This window comes from Zonotrichia albicollis, chromosome 28 (assembly GCF_047830755.1).
Source record: "Zonotrichia albicollis isolate bZonAlb1 chromosome 28, bZonAlb1.hap1, whole genome shotgun sequence".
Taxonomy (NCBI): Eukaryota; Metazoa; Chordata; class Aves; order Passeriformes; family Passerellidae; genus Zonotrichia; species Zonotrichia albicollis.
The window spans coordinates 549,493-563,612 of record NC_133846.1 but is presented as its reverse complement, the minus strand read 5'-3'; the positions used below and the strand labels follow the sequence as shown (position 1 = coordinate 563,612).

Below are 14,120 nucleotides of genomic sequence, written 5' to 3'. Positions count from 1 at the left end.
CCTTCCCCATCATCCCAGTACAGGGGGGCTCTGAGGGGATTCCCCCCATCCTCCCAGCAGGAAGGGTCTCTGAGGAAACTGACCCCCCAGTAAAAGGATTCTGCAGTGATTGCAGCCCCCCTAGGGCTCCCAGTAAGGAGGAACTCTGAGGTGATTGCCCTGATGCACCCCCTGTTGGAAACAATGGAACTTTTAAATAATAATTTTAGTTAATAGTTTTTATTAACTTTTAAATAAATTGCTTTAATTAATCATAACCTATAAATTATAAATAGTGTGTTATTCTTAAATTACTCTTTTCCAGCATTTAGCAAAGTTGCCATGAGCCACTTTTGTAGGAGCACAGATTGGGAAAAGTACTCAAACTGAAGTTTTGATAAACTAAGTGTGATATGCTTCAATGAACAAAGCCAGGGAGAGCAGAACATATTGGTGAGGTTGGACATCTGGAATGTTGAATTTCTGAGCTACAGGGGCATTTTGCAGAAACCTGAAGATAAAGAAGAGCCGAACAAGACTCCATCTATGTGTTAACAGTTCCTACTTTCCAAAGCTACTAAAAAGACTAAAAAGATGGACTAATTAACATAAGAAGTGAGAAATCAGTAACCGGTAGAGGATAGAATAGTATTAAATGAAAGAGAATGATAAGTGAATAATGGAATTTAGACCAAATGAAGTTCTGTTTTGTTTGTTTGGGGTTTTTTTTGTTGGTTGGTTTGGTTTTTTCTTCTAAAAATGTATAAACACATGAAAAGGTTTTGTATTTTTGTCTGTGGGGAGGCTGGAACCCTGTTGGCCACACACACCCTGGCCAAGGATAAAGTAATGCCATTGACACTAAAAAGGCTGTGTTGTCGGGGTTTATCCTGATGATTTCAGAGGATTTGGAACACTCCCAGGAGACACCCACTGAGCAGTGCCCAAGCACAGCCCACACCACGGGCTCGCAGTGCCACCCACACCTCTGTGGTGGGAGCAGTGATGGGTGCCCACCAGCTGTAAACTGCATTTGCTATTTTTTAGGGCTGAAATCAGTGCTCAGAGCTTGCTGAAGGAGTGGTGCCACCCCATGGGGGAGGAATTGGTTCCAGGGGATCTGCAAAGAGAAATTGTGACTGGCAGCCCAGGGGCTGATGGTGATTTTGGGGCCTGTGTTCCCCTGAGGTCTTGTGCCCTGCTCACAGGGGGATTTGGGCACTGCCAGGAGCTGGCTGGAGTCCTGCCCAGTGCTGGGGTAAACTGGGCAGGCTGGTGGAATCCTGCTCCCCTCCTTTGGGGTTTACACAGTGACCAAAGAGCCCAGCCCTGCCCCATTCTCCCTCAATGACTCTGAACACTCCAGTGCTGCATTCCCACTTGTGCCCCTTTCCTACAAAACTTCAGGAGAGGATTGGAATGACAGCGAGATGTTTTCACAGCTGTGGTGTCAGCTCTTGGGCCTCTCCAGAGCAGGATAAAGCATGGAATATGGACAAATCCAGGAAATCCACATTCCTTCTGCTTCCCAGCCATGGCCAGGAGCTGGTACGTCTGTAACCTCCCTGCCCGACCCTATTTCTCTCAGCATTTCTCAAATAAACAAGAAGGAGCATTTTATCAGCGAGGAGCATATTTGATTGAGAAAACTTCTGATCATCCCATGCAGGAAAGGCCATTCCTTGACAGAAAGGCTACTCCTAATCCATCTGTTCTTAAGGCAATGGATATAAATTAATGTGGATGGCAGTCAATAAACCAGATCCTGGTGCTCCTGGCTGCACCCACCTCTTTACTTGAAAACGTTTTCCTTGGATTATCCTATTCATCATTGCTATTTGAGAACTGTATCGCAGTATTATTTTTTTAAAAGTGAAGCTTGTCTTGGCTTACAAAACTCTGGCACGTGGAAAAGAGATGAAATGTTCTTGGGACTGAAGGCAGTTGTTCCTGAGTCTGGCTGGCGGCGGGTGGATCTAGCACACTCCCTCCTCTGGTGGGTTGGAGGCATTTATGTGAGACCTCCTCAGGGTCCTTCAGCAAAAATCCCGAGGATGAGCTCCATGTCCTTCCTGGAGAGAGGAAGGTGCTGCTCTATGATGCTAATGATCCCAGTTGTTCCCAGTGGGGTCCCAGAAAGGAGCTCTTCGTTGGTAGGCAGGGTGAGGACTGCTGAGGGATCCCAGAGGCTGTGCCAGGGGCTGTGCTTCCAAGGACCCCAAATGAATTGTTTGGGAAGGATGCCCCTGTGCAGGGCAGGATGATGAAGCAGAGTGGACTTTTGGCAGCTCCCGCTGAAGTTCATGGTTGCCCTCTGCCCCAAATCCCATTGATGATGCCAAAGACATCCTTGAGGGGAGCCCGGGGTGACACATCCCCCAGGGCACAGAACTGAGCCTGGCAGGGTGAGGAGGGGTCTGGGGCACTCCGGGGGTCACTGCCTGGCTCCATCGCTGCTCCCCACATGGTGGGGGGACGGGGCACCCAGGGCTTCGGACACCCCACAGCCCGGGTCTGCTCCTGCCTCCCTCCCTCCCTGCGGGGCTGGACAAGACCCCTGGGGGAGTCCTGCCCCTGTGTGGACTTACACACCCCGAAGAGGTTCCTGTCTCCAGGAGAGTTCTATGCCCATTCCAGGGGGATTGCTGTGCCTCCCCCAGGGAGGAACCTTCCCCACAAGAGAGTTTCCTACTCCCACGGGGGCATTTCTGCTCCACCTCAGAGTCCTCTCTCCTCCCGGGGGAATTCCTGCCCCCAAGGGGGTTTCTGCCGTCTAGGAGAGTTCTCCTGGGGGGATTCCTGTCGCTCCTGAAAGCCTTATGACGCCCAGAGCAAGGGTCCCTCGCCTTTCCAGGGGTATGCTGTCCCCAGGGAGGTTCCTGTCCCCGGGAGCACCCCCGGCCCCCGACCCCCGGCCCCCTCCCCTGGGGGCGGGGCCGCTCGGGGGCGTGTCCGGGGGCGTGGCCAGGCGGGGACGGTGACGCAGTGGGCGGGGCAGGGCGGGGCGGCAGCAGCGGCAGCGGCGGCTTCCAGCGACTTCGGCGGGCGGTGAGTGCGGGCGGGGCCGCGCTGCCCACGGGGGATGCTCGGCCCCGCGCGGGGCCGCCCGGGGGGAGCTCTGCCCCCGTGAGCCCCGTGGGCCGCCCGGGCTGCTCAGCCACCCCGGTGGGGCCGGACCCGGAGGGCTCTGCCCGTATTGCCTCCCCCGGGGATGCTCTGCTGCCCCCCGAGAGATGCTCGGCCCCCCCGTAGGTACGCTCAGCCCCGGTGGGGCTGGACTCGGCGGGCTGTGCCCTTTTTGCCACCCTCCGGGGATGCTCTGCCCTCCTCCCCCCCACCCCCCCTACTGGGAATGCTCCCCATTGCCCCCCGGGCGGGGCCGCAGTAGGGATGCTCAGCCTGCAGTGCCCCGGGGAATGCTCTGCCCCCCCCGGAAGGGGTTGACTCGCTCCGGGGGTGCTTCATCTCCCACCCCGTTACCCCTTGGAGGGGGTGTCTGAGTCAGGGTGTGCTCAGCTCCTTCATTTCCCTTGGGTTGAGTCTGAGCTGGGGAGTGTCATTCTCACGCCGAGCTGGGTTGGAGGGGGGACTTGCTCTGCCCCGGCTTTACCCGCAGACCGAGCATTTGAGCTAGGGTTGCTCCCCTCAGTGCACGGGCCCCGGCCCGAGAGCCGGGGAGATGCGCTGCCCCATCCCCACTGGGTGTGCAGGCAGGAGGGTGAAGGGTCGGCACATCCCCCGAGGCTGCATGCTATGGGGGGCAGGGAGGAGGCAGTGATTCCTTAACCCGGTAGAGGGGGTCTTGATTTTCAGCTGCTCTCTGCCTCTGGCAGACCCCCATGTGCTCCCAAGCTGTCCCTTTGCATCCCCTCCCCAGATTGTACCTTGCACCGAGGGGAGGGCAGGAATGCGGGTGAGCCTGGTCCTCCCATGGCCTTCTCCCAGTCCTCTGATTTCCCAGCGCTGTCTCCTCCTGCCTTCCTCGGTGCTGCCTCCAGCCCTGGAGCATCCACCCAGTGCTGTGCTCTGTGTCAGCCCCACTGAGCATCTGCCTGGCTCCGAGCTCTGGGCTGCACTGGCTCGTGGGGATGCTGCCACACACACGCTCCTGGAGCTCAGCACCAGGTGAATGCCTTCCAAGCAGGGCCAGCTCAGAACTGGGAAGATGCTCATGGATCTGGTTCAGCCTAAACATTGGCCTGTGTGCTCGGGCCTGGCCAGCAGAGCATCCGGCCAGCTTGGCCAGCTCCAGCTGTGCCCACACTGCTTCCCAGCCTCTGTTAGCTCTGTTCACAGGGCTGCTGCAAGCTGCCTCCAGACAGCACTGTTTGCTCCTGAATAACCAGCCTTGAAGGGCTTGTTTATCCCCTCAATTGCATCATTAGAGCAGCAATTGGCTTAGGGAGCTGGGTTTTGTTAAAGCTGTGCAAACCCTTCTGGGGAGGCCCTGGTTTTGGCAAAGTCAGGATTGGCAAAGTGTTCATTTTAGCTCATTTGCCACCATCTGCTGGATGCTGGAATGAGGTTCTCCTGGTGGGTTTAATACCACCAAGCCACTGTGTGAGCAGGAGCTGGTCCAGAGGCAAGCATGAGCTAGAGTTTGGGACCTGGACGAATGTGCCTGTGTGGTTTGGGAGTTTCTTGGTTGTGGTGCTGCCCACACAGCAGGAGGTGGAAATTTGGGTGTCTTTGTGTCTCTGATGATCAGTCTGAGAGTCTCAGGTACCTGTGCTCTTGGGGCCATCACGGTGTGCTGCTCCCTGCACGTGCTCCTTGGGGAACAGTACTGATCACCAGGGACTTCCTTGGAGGTTTGTCAGGGAGCCATCAGCACAGCACATCTCCCTGGCACCCTGTGGTGCTCAGGTGCCTTCCCAGCTTCAGTGCTTGCTCCTCCTGCAGCTCTTTCCCAGGAGTCAGCCCAGAGGCTGGGACCAGTGTCACCAGCAGGAGGGCAGGGGTGCCTCTGGACTGGCTGGTTCCTGAGGCACCAGTGGTGGGACTGACGGACACATCCAGCTTTCTGGAGTGGCCAGCTTGGCAGGTGTGGGATTAAACATCTCATCCCTGTGCAGCTTTGTGTCTCTGTGGTGAGTGGCTCTTGCTCTGTCCCGGTCCAGCTGAGCTTGGCAGCAGCTCCAGTGCAGATGCAGAGGGACTGGACAGCTGGAGGTTTGGGTTCCTGCCTGTCTCAGCTGTCTCAGGAGACACCAGGGCTGAAACCCCCACTGAAACCCTTCTCATCTGCATCTTTGGAGGGACACTTTTGCAAGTCTTGTCCTTTGGGGCAGCTCCCACTGGGGGCTGGGAATGAGGACAGGGATGAGGAGGAGGCTGAGTGAGGCTGAGTTGGTGGGTCCCACTGTGCTGGGTGAGGATGTGGAGGTCCTGAATCAGTGCTGGGAAAGAGCCTGACACTGTGCTGGAGCTGGAATTTCACACTGGAGCTGAGAGAGACATTCTTGGAGCCTCAGAGGGAGCTGAACTCAAATTGGGGCCCAACTAGGAATACCTCTGGAGGGCTCCACTCTGGGCACATGGAGAGACGTTGACATGAGTGTCCATCCTCTGCCTGGGAAGTGCCATTTCAGGGTTTCCTCAAACCGGAAAGATACTGTATTCTTTCTCTAACCTTGAAACCTTAATTCACAATTAATTTCCTCCTAAAGAATGCTTTGGTGAGCCAGAGGTTTCCCAGATGGCTCCCAAAACTGAGATGTGAGGTCTCTGAGTATTAACTGGAGGAGAAGGTTGTTGGATCCCTTATGCAGCTGCCCTCCCTGAGAGGTGTGAATGACACAATGATATCACCTTCCTTACAGATGATTTCTGGGACGTTCCAAGCACCAGGTGTGGGATGACAGACCTGCCCCAGGCTGAGGGCTCTGCCATGGGTCCAAGCCTTGGCCAGGCTCCTGGGGGATGTGGTTGGGAGTTTTCAGTGCTTCAGGGCCTCCTCTCTGAGCAGACGAAAGGCTCGGAGGTGGGTGCCCGTGTGGGTGTGCTCACACGGGCTGGCATTTAGGAGGGAGGAGGGAAAATATCACATGGAACAACTGCAGTGTTGGGGGACAGGTCTGTGCCTGGGCCCATCTGGAGCAGAAGTTGTGGGAAATGATTCCAGGCTCTTTGCTAATAATGTTGTGCAGATATAATTGGATTTTATTTCTGTTTGCTGTGTGGTCAAGCAGGTTGAAACCCTTGTGGGGACAGGGTAAAAGCCTTGAGTTCATTTGTGGGGTGAGGATGCCCTGAGGAATCAGGCTGAGAAAGCTGGGGCAGTTCAGCCTGGAGAGGAGGAGGTTGTGTGGAGATCCCAGAGCCCTGTCCATGGTGTGAAGGGGCTGCAAGGGAGCTGGAGAGGGACTCTGCAAAAGGAAATGGAGTGACAGGACAAGAGGGTTCACAATGAAAGAAGAGAGGTTTAGATTAGATATTGGGAAGGAATTGCTCCCTGTGAGGGTGGGGAGGCCCTGGCACACCTCCGGGTTCCCCAGAGAAGCTGTGGCTGCCTCTCAGTCCCTGGAAGTGTCCATGTCCAGACTGGACAGGGCTTGGTTAGTAGGGGTTTGTAGGAGGTGTCCCTGCCCATGGCAGGGGGTTGGAATGAGTTGAGCTTTAAGGTCCCTTCCAGCCCAAGCCATGCTGTGATTCTGTGGTTTTATGAATGAAGTATCTGCTCATCTCTCTCATTTTTGTGCAAAACCTGCTGCCCCTCAGCCCTGAGCTGCCCTGGCAGCGCAGTGATTCCCATCCCACAGAAGTGTTTGGGAGCTGGATGTCAAAACTTCTCCAAAAGCCACTGGTCAGGAGGGGACTGACCCTGTGTCCTCCACGTTGCCCTTCCTTAGCTGAATCTTCACCCTGATGTTTTAAGCAGCTCGTGGGTCGCTGTCTCCAGCTCTGTAATCCTGCAGGACTGACAAGGCTGGAATTTATCTGAAATGCAGATTATTTTTTTTTCTGCTCCTGGTTTTCAGTTCCTGCCATGCTTCTCTTAGCAAGCATGAGGAGGTGCCGGCTGGGTGCCTGCCTTTAATTGCATCCAAACATGAAAAAAGAAGAAAACAAGTGGCAGATGAGAGCTCGTTTCCCCATCCTCCTGTCCGTGTCCAGGAGAGGGCAGCTCCCGGGGGTTTTTGCTGCATGGAGCCTCTGCCTGCAGCTCCTGCCGTGTGCAGCCCCTGGTGTGGCTGGTCCGGAGGCAGAGCCGTGCTGGGAGCGCGGGCAGCTCCTCCGCGGGGCGCTGAGGCGGTGGCAGCGGGGCCAGAGCTTTAAATAGCGGGCGCAGGGATGGGAGGGAAGGAAGGGAAGGGAAGGGAAGGGAGGAAGGGAAGGGAGGGAGGAAGGAAGGAAGGAAGCAAGCAAGCAAGCAAGCAAGCAAGCTCCTTCTGCCTGGACTCCACATCCCACCTTCCAGAGAGGGCAGCATCCCTCGCCAGGGCAGGATGACATGGCAGGGAAGGGCCCCGTCCCGGAATTGCTGTCCACACGGCAGGTGCATGCATTTAAACTTCTCATTTCCATCCTTTCCTGGTGGAATTTTCTCTGCAATTCCAAATTCCCTCCTGGCCACATCATGATGTGATGTTCTGGCAAAGAGCAAACACTCTGCCCGGGGTCCATAGCCCAGAGGAGGGAGTTGGGCTGAACGTGGGATATCTGGAGCCTGGGAGAAGGGGACATCTGGCCCCAGCCCAAACTCTCACCTTTTCAGAGTCTCATTAGTGCAGAGCATCCTCACATGGATTTTCTTCTGCCAAAGCCTGGCCTTTCTGGTTCCAGAGTTGGGAAGGTGTTTATAGGCTTGCTGTGGCATTAACACAGGTGTCATAAAGCTGGTGGCTCGGGTCATGAGTTAAATAGGCTTGGTGGTGGTGCCCAGAACTGCTCCCCGTGCAGGCATTCCCAGTGCCAGGGGCTGCGGGCACAGAGGGGAAAGATGGGTTTGTACAAAATCCATAATCCACTTAATCTGCCCTGTAATTCAGTGTCTGGCAGCTGTAACTAAGTAGATCTGGGCTTCTTTCAAGCAGCAGCCCCAAACTGTTTTCCAGGAAGGAGTCAAAAAATGCCCAGAGGTTATTTTTGGCTGTGGCTGATTTATTCACACACTGATCAGCCAGAAGAGGAGTTATTCTGGTCCCACACTGCCCCACATAACACCAAGTGCCGTGTGTAGGTGTGGTTTCCCTGGGAGACATTGGGGGATGACACTCCTGTTTGTGGATGGAGCTTTCAGGAGCCACCTTGGACCCTCTGTGTCCTGTGGGCCCACTCAGGGTCCTCAGATAAGGCCAGATCCAGGGGACATGGGCTCTGTCCCTGGGGATGGACCTGAGCCCTGTGTCCTGGGGTGGTGGAAGGCTCTGTGCCTCACAGCTCCTGCTCCACCCTGAGCAGTTCCCAGCTCAGCTGGGGCTCCCTGGGTGACACCTGGGTTTGGGGAGTGCAGGGAGTTGTGTCAGGGCTCCTTTGGGCATGGTGTTGTTTCGAGGCTCAGGAAGGGCCCTGGTGTCTGGGATGGTTTCTCTGCAGGCTGTAGTGGCTCTGGTGCTCCTGGATTTTTCCCTCCTGTGTTTGCTTTCCCTGGCATGCTGTGAAGCTGAGCTCCTACTCTTGAGAAAGGGTGGTGGGAGTGAAGTGTGAGGATGGCACAGCCAAATCCTGCTTTTCTCCTGTAGCTGCAGAAGAGAATGTTTCTCTGAGGCATTCTGGTGTGGCCACAGCTGGTTTCTGGCCGTGGATTTTGGGATCTGCCAGGGTAGGAATCACTGGGATGTAGTGCTGCTGCAGCCTTTGCCATCCTGGCATGCTGGTGACGTGTCTCCCACATGGCTGAGGATGGAATCACTCTTGGCTGTGTCCCTGTGCAGAGATGCTGGCAGCAACAAAGGTCCTGTCCCTCCAGGGTGCTGTGGGACTGGAGCATCAGTGAAGGCAATGTCCAGCCTGGATGCACTGCTGGGTGGGCAAAGGGGACCCAATCACCACATCTCCTGCAGCCAGGGCTGTATCTGCCAGCAGTTTGGGCTAAGGCAGACTGGGGAGGGTTGAGGAGCAGAAAACCAAAGCCTCTGAAGGATCCATGGGGTTGTTGACCAACCCAAATTTTCAAGCTTTGCTGCTTGGAAAAACCTGGCTGTGCTAGAGAGTGGATGGGTGGAAGTTCTGGAGATTCCCCTGTGCCTGTGGAGAGCTGCTGTCCCTGTTCCTCCCCAGCATCACAGCACCTGGAAGCAGATGTGCCTTTACTGGGACATGGGGTGGAGTCTGAGGTCACTGCCAGCATCCCTGCAAGAGCCTCCTCCCAGACCCCTTCCAGGGACTTGGGCTATCCATGTGCTCAACAACATGGCTTTACTCATTTTAACCCATCAGGATTTAATTAGAGCCAGAAGGCTCATCTCTCCTGACCTGAGCTGTCTTGTCTTTGATCCCAAATCCAGAAAGGGCTTGCTTTGCTGCTGTTATCTGTCTGACATCCAGATGTGCCACCCAGAGAGCAGCTTGTGTTTGATGGAGGGAGAATCTTCTCCCTAGCATCAAAACCTGGGTGATAATCACTTGATTACAGCCAACACTTTGGGCTGCCATATTAAAAAAAAGAGCATTTTTTCCTGCTTTTGATCATCTGCTTCTAGTTAGTTTAGTTAGCAGACTTTCACAGTGGCCATTTTTGGAGTTGGCAGCCAGAGCATCCCTGCAAGCAGAAATGGCTTTTGTTACATGTGTCCTTCGTGTTTACACATTTATAGAGAAATTTTGTCTCCCAAACTGAGGCTGCCATGAGCCCCAGCACTGCTGAGCAGTGCCTGGCTCTCTGGGAGCACCGGTGTCGCTTTCAAATCACACATTGTCAATAAATCTCATTCTGAGTGCCCTGCAGCAAATGGCATCAGCCTGCACGGGGAGAGCTCTCCCACACGTCCTCCTGCTGCCTAAAAATACCAGGAGGTATTGAATACCAGGCTTGAATTCTCCAATGCCTTGGCTACTGCACAGCCTCCATTCCTGCCTGAGATCCTGCTCAGGGCTTGGTGCAGGACCTCTGCTGCGTCCCAAGGGTCACACTCTGCCCTCCAAATGTGGCCTTGAGGTGATGCAGCAGCTGCATTTACCCCCAGATCACTTTGGGGGTAAATGAACATTTATTACCTTTACTCTCCATGCTGTGAGGTGTGTTCCTGATTAGGGGTGTGGGGTCCAGGAGGAAAAAGATGGCACCTTCCCTGGTGGCCACTGAGGGCTCGTCTTATTGAGGAAAGGATGAGTTTTGGGGACTTCATGTAGCATCAAGCAAAATACCCTCAAAACCCTCTGTTAACTCTGTGTGTGTGTCCTAGGAATCTGTTCTATCCTCTTTGTAAATAAACAATTTACCTTTTCACATCTGGCTTTGAGATGTGGGATACAGAAAAGGTGGCCAACTGGTGGTGTTTTGCTTTGAGAGCCAAGTCTCTGTTCAGTGGGTGAGTGCAGAGGGCTTGCTGGTGTTTCCAGTTCACACAGAGCACTGGGCAGACTGGTGTGCAGGCAGCAGGCTCTTGTCTCCAGCAGCTTTCAGCCTCCTGACCCCACTGGCTTGTGGTGGAGCAGGGAGAGCTCATCACCTGAACTAAGAATGGAGCCAAGGGCTGATCATGTGCTGTGATCTTGGGGGGAAGTGACAAACTGGCTTTGTGGCACTGACAGGGATTTGGGAGCAGAGCTGGGTGTGATGGATGTGCAAACTGAAGTTCAGCACAGCTGGGAGGTGCTGAGCTGTAGAACAGCAGTGATGCTCTCTAAAGGGATGTGTTTCTTTAGGAGACCTTGGATTGAAGATATTTGGATTTTCCTGTCTCCATCTCCATATGCTTGCCCTTTTTGCTGCTGGGAAGTTCCTGAGGGAGCTGGAATCCAGCAGTGTAGGAGCAGGGGCTCAAGGAACACATTCAGAGGGCTGGCTGCTCCCTGGGAGCCCTATACCCTGCTGCAACGTGGGCAGGCCATGGACACAGGCACTGATAGTTCCCCAGTCTTGTAAAGAAAATAATGTTTATTTTCGAGGCTGGAAAGGTGAGGAAACCAGTCACCAGCCCCAGCAGCTAGCAGACACTGGCTGCTTGATTTCCTCCTTTCTCTGCTGCAACTCAAAGGAAATCCAACCACTGGAGATGCCAGGGAGGGGCTGTCACTGCCCTGGCCTGGGGAAAAACGTGGTGACCCTTCAGGAAGAGCTGTCAGACCAAGGTGTGCCACGTCCTCCATCACTCAGTGCCTGAACTTTCTCCTTCCAAGGACTCTTGACTCCTCGTGAACTGCCCTGGGGTGCCTCAAACTGCCAAAATCCTGGTGTGGGGAAGGAAGCAGAAGAATCTTCCCATGCTGTTGCTTGCACCTGGAGCTTTCTCTCTTTTCTCTTGGTGCAGGTGGAGAGGAGAGTGACATTGGTCAGCTCCTATGTGGTCACTCTTGAGCTGGACATTTGTCTGAATGTGTTCTCCCAAAAGTGTGAGAATTTGCAGGATTTATCCCTGAATCATAGAATCATTAAGGTTGGAAAAGACTTCCAAGATCATCAAGTCCAACTTTTGACTTAATACCAGTGTGGCCACTAAACCATGATCAGAAGCTGCTTGTGAGCACCCAGTTTAACCAGTCCCTGAGGAAGCTGGGACCTCATGGTTTCTTTTTGCCCCTGTCTGTCCCCCTGGCATGAATTCAGGCTTATCACTCTGATGCAGCTGCTGAGTGCACTTGGTGGTACCCAAAACATCTGTAAATCGGAGAGGACTTCCAGGCCCAGGGCAGGTGCTGATGACACCAGCAACCAGAGCAGGCTGGCAGGGGAGAGCTGGTCCAGACTGGTGGTGGGAGGAGAATGCTGAAGGTGATGGGGGCAACCAGGATGGCTTTACTGCCTCTGTATTTTCCTCTGAATGTGACAAGTCTGGGTTTGGAAAAGTCCAACCTCTGTGCAGGCACAGCTCTCAACTCCCTGCTGCCCTCGACCTTACTCTGGGAGGAAACGTGTGAGGTTTGACTCTCACTTCTTGCTTCCCAAAAAGTGAATCCTGTCAGCTTCGGAGGGTTCCGGGCACACGGTGCTGTGAATGCGGGGCAGAGCAGGGCTGGGCCGGGGTTCTGCGGGCAGGATGGAGCCGTGTCCGCACACGCAGCTCTGGGGAGGCGCTGGAGGCCGGGACAGGAGGATGCGAGCGGCTCCTGCTCCGCAATTCCCGGCACGGCTGCGGCAATGCCGGAGGGATCGCGGGGTGAGCAGGACGGGCTTTGTGTCCGCCCAGGGGGAGCGGGGACAGCGCGGCTCCGGCGGGGCTGGAGCTGCCGAGGCTGGAGCGGGAGCGGGCGGTCCCGCAGTGCTGCGTGACGGCGACAGTGACGGTGACAGTGACAGCCCCGGCACTGCCCGCCCTCCCTCCCGGCACGCCGGGGCCGTGCGGGGCCGCGGCCGCCCCGGGGCTCACAGGGACGGGGGTCCCCTCTGGCTGATGCCGGCTGCGTTCCACTCGGGAGGCTGGCGGTGCATGCCCGGCCGTGCTGGTGATATTATATTGCAAGGGTTCTACTGTCATTATATTGCAAAGGTTCCATATTGCTAGAGTTTCGTACCTCCTTGATGATTCTCGTAGGCAGCTCCTCTAGGCACTGACTCTTCCATCTCGCAGTAGTCAATTGACTCCAATTCCCCTCAACCAACCAATCCACTCTTCTATAACACTCTTCTTATCATCGGCTACAGCTGTGGGCTGTTAAAATCAGGCCTGCTCCTAATCTTTAATAATTAACCCATCTGCAACTCTTTAGGGGATAAGATTACTTTCTATACTACCTTTATTTGCTTATATTATATCCTTATATTCTATCCCCTACACTGAGGCACCGCAGGAGTGTCTCTGTTCCTGTCCTCCTGTCCTTCTCTGAGGCAGAGAAGGGGTGACAGGAAGGCAGGATCAGCACCTCTGGAAGGATGTTTCTAAGTCCGGGGGGATTTCACTCCTTGGGACTCGCTCGTTGGGGATGGGGGACATCCCGGGGCTGCTGTCACCCTCCTGACAGGCACGGCCTCTCAGGACCCCAAATTCCTCACAGGTCACCCCAGGCACAGCTCTGGAGGTCAGCCCACCCCTGTAGTCACCAGCGTGGCTTTCAGAGCCATTCTCGGGTGGTTGCTCCCCCGCTTGTTCTCTGTCTGTTCAGCTTCCCCCATCATATCCCTGCTCTCATCACTCATTATTTCCCTCCAGGTGAAGGCTTTTTAATAACAGCTGACATTTCAGCCATTTTTGAGTCATTTCCTTTCTTCTACTCCAATTTTCTTCATCTTCTTCATAACTAGGAAGCCTTTCTTTGTCCTTGGCCAGAGGGGAGGTGTCTGTTATTGCCTCTGTTATCATATTCCAGGAGGTTGGATCGGGTTAATGAAAATCTCTCGTTTTTTTTTTTTTTTTATGTGTCACTTCCACTCCCATCTTCTTTAGCCTGGTTTCTTAAGGAAATTAAACCAAAAGCCTTGTTCCATTGTGGCCTTTACTCTCCCTCTGCTTGCTCTTGAGTGTGTTGGTCTCTGATAGGGTGGAGAGCTCCGAATGCTCAAAGGTTCGTGATGGTTGTTGGAGAGGACAGAGCCAGGAGACAGCCCAGAGGGATGTGGGGCGTGAGGCCAGTGGTGCAGGGCTGGGGCTCATTGCCCAGAGAACAGGGCTGTGAATCCAGCCAGGAATATGAGGGACAGCAGGGCTGTATCCCCCAGCCCACAGGCCACAGCACTGGGCTCTTTGTGCTGCACAGAAGCTTTTCTGAGCTCAGGAAGGGATTCAGAGGAGGATCCAGCCTCACAAATGCAGGGTTAGCCTGGGATTCGGGAGGCCTAGGCTGTGTTTGCAGGTGCAGACTCACACGTGGCTGTGCTTGAGGGCTTTTCCTGCAGCAGCAGGAGCTGCAGCTGCTGTAAGCTGCTCTGCTGGAGTGTAAACTGCAGTGACAGGGGAGCCAGAGGAGATTTTCTGCTCCTGCCCATGCTACAGCAGGGAGAGGCAGTAGAGTTTTCCTAGTGGCTGCTACAAATCTGCTTCCTTTGGCAGTAATGTGGGTATTGTAGCAGTGCTGGTGAGGGAAATCTTGGGGGTCCTGGGAGA

General features: G+C 54.6%; 1 protein-coding gene across 7 annotated transcripts in view; it reads left to right on the top strand.

Moving 5' to 3' along the window:
- The first annotated feature begins 2,918 nt into the window (after window positions 1-2,918).
- The window catches only part of PPFIA4 (PTPRF interacting protein alpha 4), a 62,010-nt gene continuing 50,808 nt past the window's right edge, over window positions 2,919-14,120 (top strand). For 6 of the 7 annotated variants that reach the window (XM_074528219.1, XM_074528224.1, XM_074528223.1 and 3 more), the window contains exon 1: window positions 2,919-3,027. The gene's annotated coding sequence lies outside the window, so the exon portion shown is untranslated. Of the gene's footprint in view, window positions 3,028-3,066; window positions 3,232-14,120 lie in introns of those variants that run through there. The other variant, XM_074528218.1, reaches the window with a different exon arrangement.